Source organism: Sorex fumeus, unplaced genomic scaffold (assembly GCF_029834395.1).
Source record: "Sorex fumeus unplaced genomic scaffold, SorFum_2.1 ptg000077l, whole genome shotgun sequence".
NCBI classification, from domain to species: domain Eukaryota; kingdom Metazoa; phylum Chordata; class Mammalia; order Eulipotyphla; family Soricidae; genus Sorex; species Sorex fumeus.
Genome location: NW_026606134.1, coordinates 5,078,528 through 5,097,532, shown reverse-complemented (window position 1 = coordinate 5,097,532; position 19,005 = coordinate 5,078,528). Strand labels below are relative to the sequence as shown.

The 19,005-nt window shown below is 38.8% G+C and overlaps 1 protein-coding gene across 4 annotated transcripts in view; it reads left to right on the top strand.

Moving 5' to 3' along the window:
• KCNIP4 (potassium voltage-gated channel interacting protein 4) overlaps positions 1–19,005 on the top strand; it is a 560,465-nt gene that overhangs the window by 381,559 nt on the left and 159,901 nt on the right. Inside the window, exon 1 of one of the 4 annotated variants that reach the window (XM_056130349.1) lies at positions 17,349–17,446. The exons of 2 other annotated variants lie outside the window; for them this stretch is intronic. The gene's annotated coding sequence lies outside the window, so the exon portion shown is untranslated. Of the gene's footprint in view, positions 1–17,348; positions 17,451–19,005 lie in introns of those variants that run through there. One more of the 4 variants, XM_056130348.1, reaches the window with a different exon arrangement.

The window sequence follows — 19,005 nt, the reverse complement described above, 5'->3', positions numbered from 1 at the left end:
CAAGTTTATAGACCCATATCATCACTTTTTTAGATATCTGATCTAAAGCAGAAACATTTCTGAATTCAATTTCTTCCTTCTTAAGCAATGTGTATAATTTTTATGTGATAGTATTCATTATGTGCCTTTTTACAATGTTTTATCTTAGCAGATTTTGAAAACTATGTAGGTCTTGATTTCTTAATCAATCCTATATTCTGCTCTATCGAAACCTGTAGGAACAGAACCAGGGAATCCAATTGATTTAGCATAGTTTGAGTAGTTTTGAATAGGGACAACCTCAGTCTATGGAGTGAAGCAATGCTTTTTCTAAACTATTTCAGTTTTGTTTCTTATAAGTTGACCTTCTCATCAATAACACCCTAAGATGCCTGAGAAGTGAAAGTATAACAGGGCATTTAATGAGTCTAAGGCAGCAGAACTGAATTGAATTGTGTGATGCTAGAATTTTCAGGATTAACATTTTGGTCCTGCTGTGTTTAAGATGAAATCTGGCTAGTGTGAATTATGGATGGATTGATTGTGTTTTACTTGAAAAACATTTCTTGGTGACCTCAAGTAATTTCAGATTTTGACTGGATGTTTCTATAATGCTCAAAAGAAAAGCCAGAATGTCCATTACAACTAAATAGCTTACCGGATAGAAGTCATAAAATTCTTGACAAAAACACCCAAAGTTTGAGCATTATTTCCAAGTTCGCACATGGTGTGACACCCTGTTTATATGACACCATTTTAAATATGCATGCCAGCGGTGACCTTATATAATTCAAAAGAACAACATTTTTTATAGAGTCATGGTAGTTACTTATAAAATGGTATTGGACAACACCTATAAATTGGCATGGCATTTTCTTCAGTGACAGTTATAAATTTTTACATTGGAGTTTCCTGACTCAGAGTAATAAATAAAAAGATTGAGCAGCAGACAGAGTGGTCTATTTTCAAGGACGATATTTCACATTGTATGTCAGTTTAAAGTATTAGTTACTAAAAATTAAATTAGCAGAAAGAGTCAGTATTATTCATCTCAGAGACATTGATTTGTTGTCCTTGATTTTTCTGTAGTTTTGATAGAGAATTCAAGATTAAAAGATTGGGGCTCATTTCTTCTATACTGTTTAACTAAATATGACTTATCCTGAACCCATGTTGATACAATATGAAGATAACATTTGAATCATAACATGTACATTATTTTGACTGTGAGTATTAATCATTTTGTTGCATTTGATGAGCCAGAAACCTGAATTTATGTTATTTTATAATTTATCCTTTGTCACTGAGAGACTGGGTTTTGAATAATTCTTTTCATATGGAGCTTATAGAAGAAATGATGTGAAATCTTTGTGATTACTAAATTCTTTGAATGTAAAATAAGTATCATAACAGATAACAAATTGTTGTAAAACTGGGAAATAACAGATGTAAAGTGCTAAGTATGTAGTCTAGCATGTAACAGGTATAAAATAGGTAGGTCTGGCAACTTGAATCCTCTATCTTTTCTCCTTGGTTTGAAGATCTTCCTTCCTCACCATGTCTTCTCTTTTCCTCTGTGTTCACAAACTCTTAAAATCTTTTCATTTTGTAAAACATCAGTAAAACATAATTAGATTCTACCCTAATGATCTCATTTTGTGCTAATTCTCTCTTTGAATGTTCTGTCTCCAAAGGTATCACTTTCTGAAGTACTTGATTGAAATTAGGTCTCCAGCATAAGTCGGGAAGGGGAATGAAATTTAGCCTATAGCATAAATGAGTTAATGGGTAGAAAAGACAGAAGATTAATGAATTATCAGTTGAGGGTCCAGTTTTAAATAGAATGAACAGGGGTTGGAGAGATAATGCAGTGGATTGGGTGCTTCCCTTGTACACAGCTAACCCAGCTCCTAGTCCCAACATCCCATTAGTTCCCCCGAGTATCACCAGGAGTAATTCCTGAGTGCAAAGCCAGAAGTAACCACTGAGCATGGCCCGGTAAATAAACAAATAAATAAATAAATAAATAAGATGAACACAGCCTGGGCTATGGAGGACAGGAAGAATAATAGTAGATTGTTGGGTAATACAAATTAGTGCATATTGATGAAAAATGGTATGATGTTTTCTTAAGATAGTTAAAATGGGAATTCCATATAATCCATCAATTTCGCCCAGAAATTTACATTAGGCACATAAAAACACTGAAAGAGATCTTTATTGTTCATCCATGCATATTCATATATTTATAGATGCAATATTCACAGTAGCCAAAGCATAGAATCAACTTAAATGCTCAGGGGCAGATGGGGTTTTGAGGGGTTCATTTTGAGGTTTTATTTTTTGAGGGGAGGGGAAAACCCCACCGTGCTCAGGGCTCTGCATTCAGTGATCACATGTGACACTGCTTGCTTGGGGGATGATACGAGGTGCCTGGGATTAAACCTGGGTCAACTGTGTGTAAGGCAGTTGTCTGACCTGCTCTAATTTTGATAAAGCCCCTTGGTGGACAGTTGATTGAATGGAGCTGTGACCCAGTCAATGGAAGAAAATGCATTCATTTAAAAAAGAGAAAATTATGACTTTGGGCAAAAAATGAATGGGACCAGAGGAGAAATAAATGAGGAAATGAAAGATAATTACCCGATGCTTTCATTCACGCATGAAATGTAAATAACCAAGGCAATGCCTCTAATAAAATCCAACAAAACTGACTCTTATATACTGTTAAAATGGTGGTGGTTACTGGAGGGCAAGTGAGTGAGGATGTGTGGAAAGAATGACAGAAAGGACTTTTTAATGTTCAGAAGTCTCTAGAACTTTGGTAGTCCAAAAGTGAATATAGAAAAGTGTGAAGCGAGCACCCTGAAATTCCATCAGACTATAAACCAATAGTGTTAATAGAACACAAAATAAAAGTAAATATATCAAGGTATCATAGACATTTCACTGCGATGGTAACACTGGAGAATATATCTGAGGAAGTGAGAGAAGGACATTGAGGATATTTGAGATAAGGAAGTTTCGCGCAGAGAAATTTATACATGGCAAGGACAGAAGAGGAGTAAAAGCAGAGTTAAAAGATGAATGTTGGAGGGAGAACTGTACACACATCATAAGAACAAATTCTGTTATCAGTCTCAGTGACATTGAAAATAGACTGCTATTCAATAATTATCTCATTGATTTTATTTGAAGCAAAAACAAAGATACTTATCTTGATTTCATATTTTTGTAAATTCTTATCCTTTACAGAGCTCTGTCTAACCCTTATGACAGAATATAGAATGGGAAAGTTTGACTCAGAAATACACTCAGCAGCCACAGAGATAGTACAGGACATTTGCCTAGTATGTGGTCCACCTCAGTTCTATCCCAGGCATCATATATCCACCCACACCCTACCTGCAAACCCACCAGGAGTGGTCCCTGAGCTCAGAGTCAGGAGTAAGCCCTGAGAACTGCGAAGTGTGGCCACAAACACAACAACAACCAAAGAAATACACTTATAGTGTGTAGTGGATTCTTGTACCTAGGCTCAATACACTTTATAGCAGCTTGCAAGAGCTACAAATACTAATAAGACTGTTTACAGATCAGTATCATAGTTTTTATTTTGAGGAGCTCCTATATGATAATGCAGTGATGATATCATTTGAGTTATTTGTTCCTGAGAATTTAGTATTTTATGTCACTCTAGAAGCTACTATAATAAATGACCATAGATGGTGTAACTTCAAACTACATAAAAGTGTTATTTCATCATGGTTTAGGATCCAGAATTCTGAAATTAAGGTGCTCAATTCCTTCTGAACATTTGGAGGGACTTCTGAATCATGCTGGTACTTTTTTTCCTGGTGGTTGACATCACTCCACTACTCCTAAATGTGTAGCTCCACATGTTTTTTATTCCTCTAAGGATGTGGAGTGGGGGTAGTGTGGTAGGAGGCAGAGGACACAAGCAGTCATTCGATCTAGGGTTCACCCAAATTCAGTATGACCTCATCTTAGTTACATCTCTCAAGACTCTACCAATAAAATATGATTATTATTCTGAGATTGAATTTTGAACATGAACTTTGAAAAACAATACTCAAAATTGTATGGTGCCCTTGAAAAATCTGTATGTCTTTGCAAAATTAAAACTACAAAGCTACGGTTCTTAGAAAAACCTGTCTGTTAAAAAAAAGGATTATGACAAAAGAGATCAAGGGCTCTTTGTAAACTTGAGTTGCCTGATTTTATTGGTCTGAAGTGATCAAGCATAGCTATTTTTATATAACCATTCTGTTTACTCTAATAGCCAGAAACAAGTGATTGAAATTTGCAAAATTATAAATATTTGAGCTTGATTGCATTTCTAACATGATTCATTCCAATGCCTAGTAGAGGGTCTGTCTTATCAATAAGTACTCAATACTTATTGTTAGATTTTGAATAAATTATTTTCTAGAATGAATACATTGTTGAAATATTAATATTAAATCCGCTGATCTTCCAAAATAGAAGAATGATGCTTCATGATGGAAGTTATAATGGATTATATGTTATTTCTTCTAGCATTTGAAGAACTTTGCAGAAACAGTTATTTCATTCATCTCCTAACTTCTTCAGATTAGTAAATGTCACGTATTATTACTCCCATTTTTCAGATGAAGAAATTGGATCTCCTGGTACAGTATTCTCTTCAGCTCCATTATGATTTTTTAATACCACCAGGAATTTGATGGATGTCCTACAGAAAATTGAATTAGAGGCAGTATCTCTCACAAAGTAATACAGGTCACCAAGTTTTTAGTGTTCTGTCCAAGATAGGATGATATCAGAAGCCTGATTGAGGGAAAGGGAATAAAATGAAAACTTGACAAGATGAGACAAATAGTCTATAGCCAAAGATGACTCAATTCAACATATCCAATAAGTGAAAGAGTCTAATTATTTATGAGCCACTATTAATAGAATATGTTTTACTTTAAAGCACTTGATATAGGAAAAGTCACTGATGTTTAACATTTTTTAAGCCTGGCAAGCTACCCGTGACATATTTGATATGCCAAACACAGTAGCAAGTGTCACAATGGAGACGTTACTAGGCCTGCTCGATGAACAATGGGAGTGACAGTCGCAGTGATAGGTGTATGTTTAACTTCATCTTAGTGCAAGTTCAAGTTCAAATTAAATCTAACGAACACTTTTGTTTCATTCATTAATAATTTATTTGTTCTCACTTTCCCATTATATTATAAGTTTTATGACAACTGGTCCTCGATTCATTTTTGCCAGTGCCCAGTAGGAGACAAAAAAAATGTTCCATAAATAAAATTCAAAATACATGACAATACTGCTTTGCTCAAAAATCTTGTTTTCTGCATACTTTAAGTAAAAATCAAGGATCCTTTAATGGACTCTGAAACACTATAGGATTTCATGCTTTGAAAAGAAAAATAGAGCAAACAAAAGGAAACATGTTGTAGGTCATTTTAAGAGAATTTTTAGGGCCAATAGTCAGATATTGATGAGCCAAAAATGAACAGTGTAGACTAGGCAATGGAAAAATACTCTTTAATAAGAAATAAACTTAAGAATTCCAAACCTTATTGAAACTCAGTTTAAAATTATATTCGCATTTTCTTGTCACCATAAAAAACAACTTCACTCAATTGCAAATAACTTTCTTGTTTCACAAACATAATTTCCTTATCCCAAAGGAAAATTTTAAATTGAATTGCTTAATTATTAAAAATGGTAAATTATTTATATTAAATATTATTTATATAAGCATAAAGAAAATAAATAGCGAAGTAAGATTTATGTTTAATTCATTGTTCCAATCAGCCCTTTAAGTAGGCAATATTCAAGATAGCTTCTTGGGCATGGCATTAATTGATTGTCTTTACACCAAAAAGTTTCTGCTGTCATTTTTGAAATACCGTTTCTGCAAGAAATGAAGATTCTTGAACGTATTTTTACAACATCGACTGTTTATGGGAAGAGAACAGTAGCCAGTACTTATTTTTGTAACCTCATTTGAACCTCCTACCTTCCTCATGAGACATGAAACATGAAAACCTGGAATTATTGTTATTATTCATCATCTGGGTGAGATCAGAGGTTCGGTGAAAAAATTCTCATAAACAATTAGTGACAAAGCTTAGATTCTAACCAATTCTTTCTGATGTCAATATTCCAAATCTGCCGTTAAAGTACCTTTAGTTATTTTCCTTTTTGATTGTTGGTAAGAATACAGACCCCTTAATTTTAAGTGCATAATCTACTATTGTTAAGTGAAACACTATAAAAAAAAACTCGAGGGAGGCCAGGAGGTGGCCCCAAAGGCTCTTCCCCTGGCTGCCCAGGTTCTGGGGGACCCGGGCTACCCTCCCAGTCTGGGCGGCCCGGGCCATGGGGCAGATAGATGGCGGAGGAGACAAGGGCCAAGCCAGCTGGTTGATCAGATGCAGTTTATTCTATTCTCATCCCCATTCACTCCTGTCTGTCTGTCTCTCTCTCTCTCCTTCTCTTCTGGGCCCCATTCTGGACCCCTCTTTCCTCATCTTGATCTCAGATTACAGTGCTTAGGCCAGATTAGTCTTTCCTATCGCTAGCAGGGTCCTAGTCTTGTCGTTACTTTTGGATCATGACAACATTTGTCATGATCAAGCTCTTATAGTTAAGAATTGTGGCGCTTTGGCCAGGCCCATCTCAATGCCAGGGTAGCACATAGCTTACCGCTTGCCCTGGTTCCATCCAGTCCCTCATCGGGACCCTGCTTTGGGGGGTGCTAGGTAGAGAGGGCAACAGGTTTAAGTTGAGAAAGCAGATGCCAGGAATGAATAATATTCAAAGCCAATTAAATCCCAAGTTACAAAAGCATAATATTCATTATCTTCTTGTGTCTATACAAAAGGACATTGCTTTAAAGTAAACTATTCAAAAGACATAGGAGAGGAGAAAAGCAATATTAACTTACAATATAAATTCAGTGTCCTAGAAAGATCTGACCTTACAAATTAACAGAAACAAGTTAGGGGAATAAGCTGAGTGTTAAATGTTTGGGGAAGAGAGCTTAGAGAATTGGTTATAGATAAACAAAAGAATTGGAGTGACCTGATAAATCTAAGCACCTTGTGGCAAGGGAGAAAGGACAAAGCAATGTTATCCTACAAAACACCATTTTGCAAGGCAGATCTCAAAAACTTAACTTATCTGGCATAACAAAAACTTTGTTTTGTTATTGTTTGTTGGGCTGGAGCAATAGCACAGTGGGTAGGGCATTTGCCTTGCACAGGGCAGACTTGGCTGACTTGGCCGACCTATTTGACCTGAGTTTGATTCCTCCGTCCCTCTTGCAGAGCCTGGCAAGCTACCGAGAATATCTCGCCTGCACGGCAAAGTCTGGCAGGCTACCCATGACATATTCGATATGTCAAACACAGTAACAACAAGTCTCACAATGGAGAAGTTACTGGGCCTGCTCGAGCAAATCAATGAGCAATGAGAGGACAGTGCAGTGCAGTTATTGTTTTTTTTTTTTGGGGGGGGGGGTGTTCATTGTTATTGTTTTGGTCCATGCCTGGCAATGCTCAGGGATTATTCCTGGCTCTGCACTTAGGAATTATTCCTGGTGGTGCTTGAGGGATCTTATGGGATATGAAGGAATCAAACCTGCATCAGTCACGTGTAAGGCAAATGCCCTATGAACTGTGCAATCTCTCTGGCCCCCATAACTAAAACTTTATGCCAGTTGAATAACATCTTCCCATTTCCTCATCACCCCTGGTGACTATCATTATATGTTTTGCTTTTATAAATGGTATTATTTGAGACCACATAAAAATGGAACTGTACTTCTTTTTTCATGTGCGACTGGCTTATTCCACTTTAGGCTGAAACCCTCACCTTAGTCTGAAACCCTTAGCCCATGTTGTCAAACGTAGCTCAGCTTCCTTCTCTTTCTAAGCTGAATAATATCCCATTGACTAGAAATACTACACTTCAGCTCTCTTTTTTAAAAATATTTCATCCTGCCAACAAATTTTCAACTACCTTTTAAAAATAACTAGTGCTGTGTAAGGAAATGTCCATTTGGTAAAAGATTGTACATTGTTTCATGGGTGCAGATCAAACTGGCTCATCAGAGGGAGGACCAAGACCTTATCATATGAGACAGAACAATCTTTTTTTTTTTAATTTTTATTAGTGAAACACCATGAAGTACAGTTGTAGACTTACAAATTTTTGTGCTTGGGTTTCAGTTATACAATGATCCAGTACCCATCCCTCCACCAGTGCCCATTGTCCATCATTTACATTTTTTAAAAATTTTTGTTAGTGAAACACCATGAGGTACAGTTGTAGATTTACAATTTTTTTGTGCTTGGGTTTCAACTGTACAATGATCAAACACCCATCCCTCCACCAGTGCCCATTTTCCACCACCCCGGGTCCCAGTATCCCTCCCACCCCCCATGCCTTGAACATGAAAAGGGTTTTCTTGCATGTGATCCTCTAGACAACTGTCAATAATTGGCATTGTTCTGTGCAAACCAGAGATCTGGTTACCCTAATCATAGGGAACGCTAAATCATTTCCAAAGTTGTATGCAAAAGATTTTGCTCCCTAAGCAGTTGTGGTGTTTGTTGTTGTTGCTGTTGTTGTTGCTGTTGTTTTTTGTTTGTTTATTTTTGCAGAGAAGCAAAGGAAAATTGAGTTTCTATGCTGAATCTGATAGGATCCCAAAGAAAACTGATGCCTATGTTGTAGTTTTTTTCAGGGTTTTTCTAGGTGATTCTGCCAATACAGCAGCAGTGTAGACAATCACAATTGGGCTTGGGAAGCAACAAGTCCCAATTGCTGGTTTGGAAAGCATTGGAGCCTTTGACCATCAAACCAACTACTAGCAGTTGCCAAGCAGTAAAGTACAATAATTATCCTGGACCCAGCTGACACTCTCAACTTTTTATGAGGCACATAATTGCCCTAAAGCAGATCAAATGGGCATCTGTATTGATTCTTGAGAGACTGAGTCAAAGAGACTGACACAGGTGACAAAGAAAAACTAAACCAGGAGGGATAACAGAGAAAAGCTCAAAAAAAGGAGACACAGATAAGGAAACAAGAAGGATGGAAAAAGAGAGAAAAGTCTTCGGGAGACAGTGGGGAAGAGGGAGAAGAAGAGAGGGAGAAAGAGAGAGATAAAGGACTAGCAAACAGTGAACATTTGATGAGCAGTATGTTTCTCTAGTAGTATGCTGAGTAGATGCCAATTTACTCCATTTCCATTTTGATGTGCTTGATTGTTTCATGCAAATTCAAGCATTTCCTTCAGGATTAGCCTATTGATAAAGAAAGAAGCTCTTTCACAGGCAACACAAAGCAGGTCACTTGGGAAGGTCACTATTCCGATTTCAAAATGTATAAAGTTTCAATATTTCATGTAAATATTTCCCCCTTATTTTCAGCCATCCCAAACTCCTCCTTAATGGCAAGCAATTACAAACTGGTATCTCTGCAGGATCTGACAACGGTTGGTCTGGTTGGCAGCAACTTCCATTGAAAATTGTCACCATCCTATTAACCCCAAATGATCTGGGGCTCTAGATTTTAAGGAATAAATTTGACGATACAAAATAAAGTGTGCACTTACAGGTCCATCTGAAAAATTAGACATGCAGAGAGATAAATTCCTATTGGCAATTAGTGAAGAATGTCTCCACCAGTCCCAGGATCAAGTCACAGCTCATCAATTTATCACCGAAGCAAAGGAAACACAGAGTGTATCACAGTGGTTTTTGTCACCGTTATTGATTCATGGGTAGACACCCTCTGTGAAAACATTATTAGCCATTTCCCTCCACCAGACATGCACAGACTTGGGGTTTAGGGAGACAGATATTTGTCCATTATTCATTCAAATGTGCAAGATAGAAGCTGAACAGAGCCATGAATTACAGAGGAGGAATCTTTGTTCCCAGGCAAAGCCAAGGCAAATATTCATTTTTGCTATCAGCTGTTCTGCAAAAATGCAGGGAGATTAGCGTAGTTCTCATTATGGTGAAATTACCACTTCCATTCCCATTCCCATTACTTGTTAAATTCATAATTCATGGTCTGTCACTCACCATGACACCTGACATTCACATGAACTGACATATCTTACATAACAGGAAAAGCAGCTAGTGAAAAAAATGAGCATTTGGTATATACAACTATTGAAATGTGAGGTCACAGGCTGGGAGCAACCACAGTGAGAATTTGTCTTCTGGAAACAGGCTTTGTAAATGTTTCCCATTGATAAAGCAACTAGAATGAATTTTCCTTCAATTATATCATAATAGAAGTTAGTTTACTTATTTGCATTCTTATTTTGTGTTTTTTTTTATTACTTGGTTTCATGATTTGCTAGTGCACTCATGATCTAGTTCAATTTTGGAGGCCAACACAAGTCAGTGAAGTTCATTTAAGTTTTATTTGTATGGCAATAATAGATTCATTGTTAGATCATTGGACTCTGGGTCTGATATAGTTAACAAACTGTAGTAGTTGCCAATAATCAAAACTAGGTTAAAACTTTCCTTAAATTGGGGAGATGGCTCAAAAGACTGAAGTCTGTGCTTTGCATGTAGAAGGTCAGATTTATTTCCAATTATGACATGGTGTCCCCCCCCATCCAAACACACACACACACACACACACACACACACACACACACACACACACACACACCCCTCCCTTACACCCACTCAACACTAGCAAAAATGACCCTCAGATCCCTAACTGAAGCACCGTTGAGTGTCAGATGTGCTGTAACAAATATGATTTGTAATATGTTTCATATATGCATCATAATAAAAATATCTGATTCAGGGGCTGGAGAGATAGCATAGAGGGTAGGGCGTTTGCCTTGCACGCAGCTGACCCAGATTCAATTCCTAGCATACCCCCCCCCCCCGAGCACCGCCAGGAGTAACTCCTGAGTACACAGTCAGGAGTAACCCCTGTGCATTACCAGGTGTGACCCAAAAAGCTATATATATATAAATATATATATATATGATTAAGTGAACAAATATTTGAATTGTATAAGGCAATTATCTATCAAGTAAAGCTTTGTATCTATGTGATGAAAGGCCCTCTGTGCTAAAGCACTTTGCTCCTGACTTCTTTATCTTCCAACATCAATTTTATCTTCCTGCTGTTCACTGGGGAGCTCAGTCAATATCATCAGTGATGGTGTGTATTCACACATGACTGTCCATGAGTTTGTGGGCATGAAATTGCTTAACATGCTGTAAGGAAGCAAACAGTGCAGGTGGCAAATGCATTGGCAAATTACGATGAGCCAGTCATATAAGTCATATAAGGTAAGACGGTCATTTAAGATAAATAGTCGGTTTATGTTTTCAGGGCTAGAGTGATAGCACAGCAGTAGGACATTTGCCTTGCACGCAGCAGGCCGAGCCGACCCAGGTTCAGTTTCTCCACCCCTCTCGGAGAGCCCAGCAAGCTACTGAGAGTATCTCGCCCGCACATCAAAGCCTGGCAAGCTACCTGCAACGTATTCGATGTGCCAAACACAGTAACAAGTTTCACAATGGAGATGTTACTGGCCCCGCTCGAGCAAATCGATGAACAACGGGAGGACAGTGCTACAGTGCTATGTTTTCAGTAGATTTTGGTTGGATGCTTTGGATGTGTCAGGCAGTGTGTAGGCATTGGGTATACAGTAAAGAATAAGATGGGTTCGGTATTTGAGTACACAATATGATTATGTCTTCCATCTTATTTTCTTTATCTTCAACTTAACCTGTCTATTCTTTGTTTTTTTTTTATTTTGTCTTATTTATTTTTTATATTGAATCACCATGAGATACAGTTACAAAGCTTTCATGAGTTTCAGTAATACAATGATCCAAACCCACCCCTCCGCCAGTGTACATTTTTCATCACCAATGTCCCAGTATACCTCCCACCACCCCACCCCACCCCACATCCTGCTTTCAGCACAAATCTCCCATCCCATCCATTCTTTTATTTCTCTACTCTTTTAATCCTGGTTTACTTGGGTTAATTAGTTTCAGTTTAGTTCCATTTTTAGTTCGCAGTCACACTTTTTGTTTTGCCTCCTTTTACCATCTTTACTTGTTTCCTTGCATTTACAGATTATAGTGTCTTCTATTTATTATAAATTACTTAGAGTTAACATTGTTTCAATTTGTGAAAAGCATCTTCAGCAGTGCAAATCTATTCTTTACCCTTGGGGTTCTTTTTTTGTTTGAAATTTGACTTATAGCCATCTTTGTCCTTAAAATCTTTTTTTGTTTTTGGTTTTGTTTCTGAACATTACTCAGCAGCAAATTGTTTTCTTTTTCAAGTGTATTGAATATAATTCTAGAAGGTATTCAATTGTTAATAGTATATCATTTTGCCATGCTAACTTTATTTCCAGAGTGATAGCACAGCAGTAGGGCATTTGCCTTGCGCGCAGCCAGCCTGGCCGAGCCGGGTTCGATTCCTCCATCCCTCTTGGAGAGCCTGGCAAGCTACTGAGAGTATTCAATATGCCAAACACAGTAACAAGAAATCTCACAATGGAGACGCTACTGGGCCCGCTCGAGCAAACTGATGAACCATGGGAAGACAGTGTTTTTTGTTAACTTTATTTCCATTATTTGTCAACATCGGTGAATTCTGCTTTTGCACTTAACTAAAAGGTGGCCCTGAATCTTAAAGCATAGTCTTTCAGACACAGAGAAATATTAAAAGGATTGAGGTGCTGGTCCTGCACACAACCCACACAGGTTCAATCCCACAACCGCATATTAGTTATTGAATGAATATCTTCCCGGGTCCCTGAGAACTGTGAGAAATGTTTCTTGAGCACAGTCAGGATTAAGCCCTGAGTAACAGTGGGTGTAGCCCAAACCTCCACCCTGCCAAAGAAATTCTACTGTGAGTAGATTAAATGATCAGTATAGCAGTTTTTTCCTACATAAGATTCTCAGTATAGCACTTTCTTCCTACGTTTTTCCATCCTTCCTTCTTCCTTCCTTGCTACCTTCCTTCCAACCTTCCTTCCTTCCTTCCCTCCCCCTTTTCACCCTCCCTCCTTCCCTTCATCCACCTCATCCCCTTCTTCCTCCCTTCTTCCTTCCTTACTTTTTTTTTTCAAAATCTCCCAGTATGGCCTGACCTTGAATATTTCCAATTAATTCTAGGCTCTTCCACCATTTCTTTTGCTAAGTATTTGATCACTGAGCAGGCATCATTTAGTTAACTTTATTATCCAAGTTCATATGAAACTGGCATCTCAATCCAAGCTGGGTTTTTTGGCTTTTTTGTTCTTGAACATTTATTCATTTATTTATTTTTAATTTTTATTAGTGAAACACCATGAGGTACAGTTGTAGACTTACAAATTTTTGTACTTGGGTTTCAGTTATGCAATGATCGAGTACCCATCCCTCCACCAGTGCTCATTTCCCACCACCATGGGTCCCAGTATCCCTCCCATCCTCCCATTCCCCCCATCCCATCCTGCCTCTGTGGTAGGGCATTCCCTTTTGTTCTCTCTCTCCTTTGGGTGCTGTGGTTTGCAAAAGAGGAATTGAACATTTAACCACCATTGTTGGAGAGGGCTGGAGCAATTGCACAGTGGGTAGGGCGTTTGCTTTGCATGGGGCCGACCTGGCCAACCCAGGTTCAATTCCTCCTCCCCTCTCGGAGAGCCTGGCAAGCTACCGAGAGTATCTCGCCCTCATGGCAAAGCCTGACAAGCTACGCATGACGTATTTGATATTCCAAACACAGTAATAAGTGTCACAATGGAGATGTTACTGGACCCGCTTGAGCAAATCAATGAACAATGGGAGGATAGTGACAGTGACAGTAGGAGAGGGAAAGAATCAAAGAATCAATAGTAGAAGCATAATGGGAGAGAGGGGCCAGCAGGATTAAATGATATTCCCACCATTAGTTTACAAGCTGGACATCTTTCTCATGAGAAACCACTTTTTAAAAAATGGTAGCAGACATATGAAGTTTATTAAAAAAATGCTTTATCATAAATTCCTTTATTTTTCAAAGCAACAGCAGAGAACTTTCAAAACTCTCAAAACTTACCCAAAGTCACTGCATTTAAACAACAGAGGCTAAAATCTAGGATTTCTTTCTTTTTTAAAATTTTTATTTTATTTTATTTTATTTATTTTTTTATTAATGAGACACTATGAGGTACAGTTGTAGACTTACAAATTTTATGCTTGGGTTTCAATTATACAATGATCAAATACTCATCCCTCCACCAGTGCCCATTTCCCACCACCACGGATCCCAGTATCCCTCCCACCCACCCCCCCCCCATCCCCTCCGTCCCATCCTGCCTCTGTGGCAGGGCATTCCCCTCTGTTCTTTCTCTCCTTTTGGGTGCTGTGGTTTGCAAAAGAGGCATTCAGTGGCAATCATGTTTGGTCTATAGTCTAATTTCAGCATGCTTCTCCCATCCTGGGAGGATCCTCCCAACACCCTTTATTTGGTGCTCCCTTCTCTATCTGAGCTGCCTTTTCCCCTTGCATGTGTGGCTGGCCTCCAAGCCATGGAGCAAAATTCCTGGTACTAATCTCGGCCACTCTTGGATGTTAGTCTCCTATTTTGTTACTTTATGTTCTAAAATCTGGAATTTCTTAATCCTAATAAAAACAGCAACATTTGTGCTTTAGTCTCAAATTCAGTTCAAAACCTGTTCTAGGGAAGAAATCCAAGTTGGAGGCAGTGTAGAGGGTAGAGGATAGGCCTGGGGGTTCTTGGAAAGCAGATGCTTGTGGTGACTGGAGTAATAGCACAGCGGGTAGGCATTTACCTTGCACGCGGCTAACGGGTTCAATTCCCAGCATCCCATTTGGAGCACCGCCAGGAGTAATTCCTGAGTGCAGAGCCAGGAATACAGGATATGCATTTGAAAGCTATCAGAACCTAAAAGGAGGGGAGGAACTCAAGCAACCAGCAAATATTTTTGGAACTTTTGCCATGGGCCAGTTTTGGAAATATGGGGACTACTGTAAAGTTAGGCTACTCAGATCTGTAGTTAGGGATCTAATTAAGAGGTAAATCTAAGTCTATCCTGCTCCAGATGACTTTTAAAACCTCTCTCTCTCTCTTTCTCTCTCTCTCACTCTCTCTCGTTCCTTGTCAAACAAGTATCTCTGCAATAGAGAGTAATGCCTAAAAGTATAGGATATGATGACAGAATAAGGGAGAACACAGAGGATATTGCAGGAGAGATCTTTCTTCCCTCAGGGAAATTGCAAGGTCTAACAGCAGATACTTACTGGAGGCAAGTGTGTTTGAATTGAGTTTAATAGTGTGCACATGTGTGTGAGTGTGTGTATGTGTGTGTGTTGTTTTGAGGTACACATGGTTATACTTAGGGCTTACTCATGGCTCTGTACTCAAAGGTTACACCTAGCAGTGCTCAGGAGACTGTATGAGGTGCCGGGGATCAAAACTGGATTTGTTTTTGTTTTTGTTCTTGGAGTGATAGCACAGCGGTAGGGCATTTGCTTTGCACACTGTCCCGGCCATGAGCCGGGTTCAAGTCCTCCGCCCCTCTTTGAGAGCCTGGTAAACTACTGAGAGTATCTTGCATGCACGGCAAAGCCTGGCAAGCTACGTGTGAAGTATTCAGTATGCCAAACACAGTAACAACAAGTCTCACAATGGAGACGTTACTGGACCTGCTCGAGCAAATCGATGAACAATGGGAGGACAGTCTTTTGATCACACAAGGCAGTTCTCGGATATTACATCTGACTGCATTCAAGAATCTCTCCTGGCAGACTCAGGGGACTGTATGGGATGGAGACAAGTGCCCTACCTGCTGTACTATCGCTTTGGCCTGGGAAGGGTGTGATTCATGTGTTCCAACAAAGGCAAGAAGGGGAGTACAATCAATAGTTTATGGTCAGACAATAGGCAGGGTGGTTTCAAGATGTCAGAGACAAGCAGATCAGATCATGTAGAAATTGGGGGTTTCATTAGAGACGGTGGCTTTATTTTTCCCAACCACATCATGAAAATTTGAAGTGTTTTAGCAAAAAAAAAAATGCTCTGATCTAGCTTATGTCGCTGCTAGTTCGTTGTCATACATCATGCAAGAGATACATCAGGTTCTTTTACTAATAGACATTGGCATTTGGGTGGAAGATCCCACAGGGAAATAGATCTGCAGACTGAGGTCAGGACTGTTTATAATTACCAGGAAGGAGTTATAGATGGAAAAAGAAATAGCTAATAAATTTGTCACTTTTGTATTATAAAGACAGACTTGCCTCCATTTAAGTAGCTTTTTCTTGCTGTTGCTTTATATTTGATAACTTTTAGTCTGATTTATGTCAACATTTGAATTCAGCATCCTGAGCCTGGGGGTGGGAAAATTGAGCACCAGGGCAGCCATTTCTTTGAGTATTTACTAGCCTACCCTCTTGTCCATACTGTTGATTTTTCTTGAGTCCTCTCTAGTCACCTGAAATTACCAACACTGCTTCTGGGTTAACAGTTGACAAACATCCCTTGCTTCTTTTGAGTCTTTCCACTTGAGTACATTTTCCCCTTAATGTCCACATGTGAAAAATGAAAAAAGTTCACATGGCTGTCACACCTCTGGGCATCTCAGCTTATGCAAATGAAGGTACATATCAAAGATCTCCATTTCTCACTTTCAGGGAAGGCAAAGGTTCTAACAGGTGATTGTGGTGTGAATGATTTATGGGACACATCTAGCTCTCCATAATCAAAAGTCTAAAAAAACCTCAAGGCTGGTTTGAATATTAAAATTTCAATCCAGCTAAATCTTTTAATATTTGTTTTGAACCTAATCTAACTGTCCTCATCCAGAAAAGCCCACCGAATGTTAACTTTTGCTCATCAAAAGATAGATTTGCATGATTGGAGACTGACGTAATCAGTCTCCAATGCAACATCAAAAAAAAAATCATGGGGCTGGAGTGATAGCACAGCGGGTAGGGTGTTCGCCTTGCACGGGGCAGACCCGGGTTCGAATCCCAGCATCCCATTTGGTCCCCTGAGCGCTGCCAGGAGTGATTTCTGAGTGCAAAGCCAGGAGTAACCCCTGAGCATCTCTAGGTGTGACCCGAAAAGCAAAATAAATAAATAAATAAAATAAAAATCGGGGAGGGGAGAATAACAGCAAGCAGAAGGGGGGATGGGATTGAATATTTTTCCTTGTGGGTCTCCATCCCCTGCCTGCGATTGCTTAAGCTGATGCTGCATCTCACCCTGCCTGCCTTGTTCCCGCTGACGAAGCCGCAGCCCCGCGCGCAGCGTTAACAGAAACCTCGCTGTCTTCTAGGTTTCCTGTACTCTCAAAACAGCACCAAGCGCAGCATTAAAGAGCGGCTCCTGAAGCTCTTGCCCTGCTCAGCTGCCAAAACATCGTCTCCTGCTGTTCAAAGCAAGTTTTATTTGTCTGTTATCCCCAAACTGTGTGTGTGTATTTCGTTGGTGTAGGTCTGCATGCATTGCAGTTGTCCGCTGTGAAACAGATTCGATCCAGTACATCCTAGAAAAAAAGTTCTGTTGCATCCAAATGCCCAGATTCAACAGAACATCTGTACATCTGCACATCTACATGCCCGACGAACTTGGGGTGAATTTTGAGAACTTCCCGTTTGGCTCACCGACAGCACACTGCTAGCCACAGAGCATGAGTTTTCAGAGTTCTGCAGATTTGTTTGCTGTCAGGAGTAGGGACTAAGATTCAGATCCCAGGAGGGCAGCTCTGGTCCTGCCCTGCTTGAAGAGCAAGTATCTGTTTCAAAATTGTCTTTTTTTTCTAACTCACGGTGCACTTGGTAGGCAATTTCCATAATGTCAAGTTTCAGAAAAATTACTCGGCTTAAAAAACTCTGATGAAGTAGAAAATATTTAGAGAAGTTAGAATATTTTCTTCTCTGCTTACTCTCTCACTTCCAAGTTCCCTAGGCAAACAGAATCAATATATGCATTCACATAAACTTTTTATACACATACATATGCAAATATATACTCATACCACAAATTTATAATGTATACACAAGCACACAAATGAATGTATACTACCATGTACAGAGGAATTTTTTAAGGAAATGGTTTGTATATTTAAGAGTGAGGGCAAACTGAAATAGTTGATTTATATGGTCTTGATTTAGCTTTTTTTAATATTATTTATTCATTTATTTATTTTGGTTTGGGAGCTCACACCCAACAATGCTCAAAGCTTAGTTCTGGCTCTGCACCCAGGGATCACTCCTTGTGGTGAGAGGAGACCATATGGGGTACCCGGAGTTAAACTGGGGTTGGCTACATGCATAGCAAGTCCCCTGCCCATTGTACTATGTTTATGGCCCTCAGTTGCAGTCTTGAATCAGAATTCATTCTTCTTCAGAAAGCCTGAGATTTTGTCTGCCCATCTTTTCATTCTCTCCTTTGTGACATTCTAAAGTGAGCAGATTGTAATCTCTAAGGGGAAATTCTCTATATATTCTGTAAAATTGCTACATCTAATATACAAAGAAGATTCACAAACAGATTTCATTTACAAACATTCTTTCACACCAATTTTTTCAAGCATCACACAACTGTTAGATTCAGAGTACAGTTCACTATGGAGGAAATAGCATTTAGAAAATTTTTTAAACATTCTAGGTGGTGAGTTATAACTCCTATCTTTTCTATCTTTGTATTCTTCCACACATCCGTGTAGGAACTGATGGATTCAATTAGTGATTTTAAAATATGTATGTCTTAAAATTGTATGTTTCCACAACATACATGGAGAATATGTGTAAAATACCACAAGTAAGCCAGATATTTTATCATAATCCCAGAGTAGAGTGCCAAAATATTTCAGTGACTCTGAATATAGTTAATATATAATAATATATGAAAAAATTCCTTTTCTCAGGGGCTGGACAGATAGTACAGCAGGTAAGGCATTTGCTTTGCATGTGGTTGAACCAGTTTTAAACTCTG